Genomic DNA, 5,164 nt, shown 5'->3' with positions numbered 1-5,164 from the left:
CTTTATATGCATTTACATCGCTGAGCAGTTTGGTTGACTTGACTGCTAGTTTACTGTGGCAGCTGTGTTGCTTCTCACTGAATTCGCCGCAGACTTCCACTGCACTTTGCATGTCCTCAGTTACTGACACAAAATGTGACCAAGTGCCCAATAAGACACGTTTCTTTGAGCTGTGCCAACAATGTCTCTGATCTTTTTCAAGTTATATCCTTGAACCAGTTCTGACCTACATGTACCTATAGAACACATTTATACAACTCATCAACACCCTGTCCTCAGCACAAGGCAAGACCATAAGTATGAATGTTTCAGACTTCAGATAAATGTTCTGGAGAAAAGTGATGTAATTTCACACATTTCACCATTATATTTTTCTACTGTGTATTTGTTAAGCCTGCCTTTTATAGGCAAGGATGTCCTTCAACCGTCTCAGTGTTGAGGTCTTAAAAAGAACTAATTTCTCACATCCCAGCTTGAACATCAGCCTGTGACTAGAGGTAAAGACTGATAAACACTGCCCCCTACTGACACAAAAATATTTTACAGTTACTTCAAAGATCATCTGATTCAGTATCTGTACTTTCTTTCTGTTTAAGTTATAGATTTGCAGTCTTAAACTGTCAAACACAACGTCTATGTATTACCTTATTTTTCTCTTATTTCATTGCAAATCTATTAAATTTCATGTCAAAAATCGTTCCCTCCCTTATACATGAGCTTCTCCTGTTAATAAATTCTGGGTTTTCTGGCTCCATTCAACTTTTAAAAAACGTTTAATAAACATTCTGACAAAATTACAAAAAAAAATTTTTTACTTTACAATTCAAAGACATGAGAATCCAATACAGGGCAATGTAATGAAGGTTTCCCAAAACATTAGCAAAAACTACAGCAAGGGAATGGAAACAAAACACAAATGTAGTTGTAGTATCATAAATGGAAATCACAAACAAAGCATGAATAAACAGTGCTGACAAATCCACCCTGAGCTCTGAAAAAAAACTTTTTGTGATTACATGAAGAACACATATCTGATAATGAATTATTTGCATACACGGGGATCACCTTTTACATTATGTTACAGCATCATAAAATCCCATATATCCCATAGGTCCTTTATGAATCCAGAGGGATATTTGATGCTGATCCTTGTCATTGCACATTCAACTAAGCTTATTTTCTAAATTACAGTCTTCAAGGCCAAAAGTCATAGTATGAGATTAATATGAATAGTCAGTATGACATTCATGAGATTAGTGCTTTTTAAATTTACAGTTAAATATATAGCTTCTTCTATCTAAAAACAAAGCAACAGTGGAAACTGTATTGACCCTGTAAAAAATACAAACAATAAAAACACATACTAACATGTAAAAAAGTAAAAATGAAAGCAAAACTGTTTCTGTACTCTCTGACTCAAACGTCTGGAGCTCTGGCAGCCACTTCCTACAAACTGTAATTTCCGTAGTGCCTTTTCAGGTTCACACATCTCTTGTCTTTCTCTGTGTATAAGGGTGACTCTGTTGTTCCTCAGTCAGCTGGCTAGTTAGAATACTGGTATTACTGGTTTGAATGAAACCTTTAAGTTACAGTATGTGACTTATGAAAGAGGAAAAAAGGCAACAAAGATGAATCAACCTTCTGCTTTCAATCTGCTCTGGACCTCAACCTCAAAACTGTCCTTTTTCACTTAGGCAATTGTCTGTTCTCAAATTCTTCCTGAATGTCAATCTCTCCATTATTTTCCCACAGAAAATATTTGTCTGCCTTTGGACTCCATACTCCTGAAACTCTGCCTTTACATATTTGAATTGATTTTATCTAATTGCTATGTTGTATTTGTGTCTTCACTTTCTCTGTCTGCTTCTTTCTCTCTTTTCAGTTTGCCTAGTTGTTTGAAAGCCTATTCAACAACTTCAGCTTTCTTCTGTCCTTCTTTATCCTCACTCAGGTTCTCGCTGGCTTTTCTTCTTTTGGGCCACATGGGTCCTCATTTTTCTCAACAGTTTTACCCTCACCCTGACCTTTATCTGCTTCTAGTGTGCTGCTGTCTAACAGCCCCAAGACTCATCTGAGTCAGGCCTGGTTTTGCTTTGTGGTTTTTCGTCTATATCTGCATGGGCAGTGTTTAGAGACTCTTAAAAAAGTATTGGTTTTAGTGTTGTCTGGTTTTGTTTGTGTGGGGCTCTGAAGCTGCTGAGAGGTGTCTAAAGACCATATCTATTTCTCCCCTGTCACCTACGTCGTCTTATTCACTTTCATCTTCAGAAACTGTCCATTTCTAGCAGGTTGTGTTTTTCTTGTGTGTTTGAATCTTTTACAGCCGTTTCTGAACTATTCTGCTCAGAAACGGTGGTAACTGTTTCTCCTCACTGGTCGTCTGATTCATTTCTTTATTCTGAGCCTGGTGAGTCAGATTCTCTGACATTTTTTTCTGATGTTTCTCCATCAACCGGTTCTGACTTGGCATCTTCCTTGTGTTCACCAGCAGTGTCCTTAGTTCCCATCTCTGGGGAGTTTCGGATCAGAAAAGAACGTGGCCTAGGAGTAGGACGAGAGATGCCATCTGCAGGAGGAGACTTTGCTTCCTCCTTCTCTGATTCTGAAACAGATAGCAAACAAAGAAAAGAACTTAGTACAAAAACTGCATCAGTCTGCTAAGCCTTTGCAAAGGGGTTAAATCAAGGCAGTTTTCATTTAAAAAAGTCAGACTCATCCTCGATCGAAGTTTTAGTAATGAGCAAAGCTAAGAAACCATTTCCTATGTAAGCAATGGACTGAATTAAAATGAGCAATACAGTGAATCAAACATAGCTTTTCCTACAGCTTTTCACATGTTTAACAATATTATTATGATTATTATTATTATAATTACATTTAATTAAATTTTGAACTGTCATAACTAAGAAATGTTGTGGTCTTTCTGGGGTCAATTCTTTCTTCTATGAGGAAGGAAACAGTGAAATCTTTTCTAGCTGTCATGATCACTGTAAAGAATAATCAGTCCATAAATGAAACTGCTGCTGTACCCTAAGCACTGTGAATCAGATATTTTAAACTAAGCATAAACTTGGGTGTTTCATCCAGTGGCACTGTACAACCCACACTAACTCTTAAACAGAGGCATTCAATGGTTCCGTACTGCACAAAATAATTTCAATTTACAGCTTTAGATAGATGCTATTCCCTCCCTTTCATCACACTACTGTGCTGTACAGTGACAAACACGGTTGCCCAGCATAATTAATTAATAAGCACAACGAATTGACAGGTACATTTTATTTCAGTATCTTATTAGCTTTTCAAATCCGAACAAGATGCGAGTCATTCAAATGAGATGAATGTATAAAGTAAATATATAGCAAATATATAACAAATATAGAAACTCAAACGACATACACCCAGATTACAGGATCGATGCTTGACACTGAATGAGAAAGTTCCAAAACTCGATTTTAGCTGGTTGACAGGATTTGGGGTTTGAAGATTGAATCTAACTCAGATAGTTAAGTTTCCAAACCTGGGTGTTCTGGAGCAGTGGATGATTCCACAGCAGACGGTGTGTCAACTGGGTCTGGTCCGGTTTCTGAAGAATCACACTCTGGGATCTTGTTCTCTGCTGGTCCTCTGAACTGACCTGTTTCTGCGTGTCCTTGGTCATTTCGCAGAGGACTGTTCAGACTCGGACATCTAGATGGTTTTTTAGGTGGATGAGGATGAAGAACAGCTTTTTTATCCTTGTCTGTGTTTTCCTCTAAACCTGAAACCCAGAAAAGAGAAATGAAAGAAAAAGAAGGATTTAAGAGATGAAACCCTACAGAAGCAGTCAGAGGAGTTGGGAGTCAGATAGTCCAGTTAGGAGAAATGTTTGATGCTAATATCAAATAGTGGTGAAACAATCACATGATTAATGAACACTAAGTAGATTGTTTTTTAACCGATTTATTTATGATTATGATTTGGCGTGAAACCAGTAACTGTTTAATTTCTAATCACATTAATGAAAAAATTATTGCCATAATGCAGTCCCATTGCTGGATTTTCAGCATTGTCTGGTTGACAATCATTGCCTGGTATTTGTTGTATTGCCCAACACTAAACACTGCATATCTAATTCATTATTTCAGGCTCAGAAACTGGTCTTCCCTTTTCTTGCTGGTTAGTTTCTGTTGTGTTTAATCTAACTCAGATGTGTAGTATCCAAACCTGGGTGTTCAGGAGCGAGTGATGATTCCACATCAGGCTGTGTGTCCTCACTGTCGTCCAACACACCAACTGGTTCTGGTTCATTTGCCTCTCCGGTGTCTGAAGAATCACACTCTGGGATCTTGTTCTCTGATGGTCCTCTGAACTGATCTGCTTCTGCATCTCCTTTGTGGTTGCCTGGAACCTTGTCCGGATTTCGACGGAAAGATGGTTTTTTAGGCGGAGTGGGAGGAGGAACAGCTTTCTTATCCTTGTCCGTGTTCTCCTCTAAACCTGAAACCCAGAAAAAAGAAGTGAAAGAAAAAGAAGCAGTCAGAGGAGTTGGGAGTCAGATAGTCTAGTTGGAATTTCCCTTAAAGATATTGGAAATGCCCTGCAAAGAGTGAATAGTCACAATATAGCAACCTTTCTGACAACTCAATTGAAAAACCATTTGCAGATAAAATAAGTTTCGAATATTTGTTTTTGACCAATTCAGTGAATTACATATGTGACAAATCAAGGTGCTTCGTGACATTGATGATAAAATCCCATAAATCCAGTATTATTGCTGTAAAACAGAATAGTCTGCAAAGGAAAGTAAATGAACAGGAAAGTGTCTAGTGAAGTTTCCAAACCTGGATGTTCAGGAGCAGGTGATGATTCCACATCAGGCTGTGTGTCCTCACTGTCATCCAACACACCAACTGGTTCTGGTTCATTTGCCTCTCCGGTGTCTGAAGAATCACACTCTGGGATCTTGTTCTCTGATGGTCCTCTGAACTGATCTGCTTCTGCATCTCCTTTGTGGTTGCCAGGAACATTGTCCGGATTTCGACGGAAAGATGGTTTTTTAGGCGGAGTGGGAGGAGGAACAGCTTTCTTATCCTTGTCCGTGTTCTCCTCTAAACCTGAAACCCAGAAAAAAGAAGTGAAAGAAAAAGAAGCAGTCAGAGGAGTTGGGAGTCAGATAGTCTAG

At 38.4% G+C, this 5,164-nt stretch overlaps 1 pseudogene across 1 annotated transcript in view; it reads right to left on the bottom strand.

The window, feature by feature from the left end:
- Nucleotides 1-794: 794 nt before the first annotated feature.
- Nucleotides 795-5,164, bottom strand: part of LOC111662152 (uncharacterized) — a 12,571-nt pseudogene continuing 8,201 nt past the window's right edge. The window contains exons 11-15 of the transcript XR_015437835.1: nt 4,824-5,149; nt 4,207-4,479; nt 3,521-3,760; nt 2,396-2,602; nt 795-2,066 (exon numbers count right to left, since the gene is read on the bottom strand). The product of XR_015437835.1 is annotated as an uncharacterized LOC111662152 (transcript). The remainder of the gene's footprint in view (nt 2,067-2,395; nt 2,603-3,520; nt 3,761-4,206; nt 4,480-4,823; nt 5,150-5,164) is intronic.

This window comes from Seriola lalandi, unplaced genomic scaffold (genome assembly GCF_002814215.2).
Source record: "Seriola lalandi dorsalis isolate HSWRI2012SDOR001 ecotype SW California unplaced genomic scaffold, Sedor1 jcf7180002054559, whole genome shotgun sequence".
Lineage (NCBI taxonomy): Eukaryota > Metazoa > Chordata > Actinopteri > Carangiformes > Carangidae > Seriola > Seriola lalandi.
This window is presented reverse-complemented; position numbering and strand designations above follow the sequence as displayed.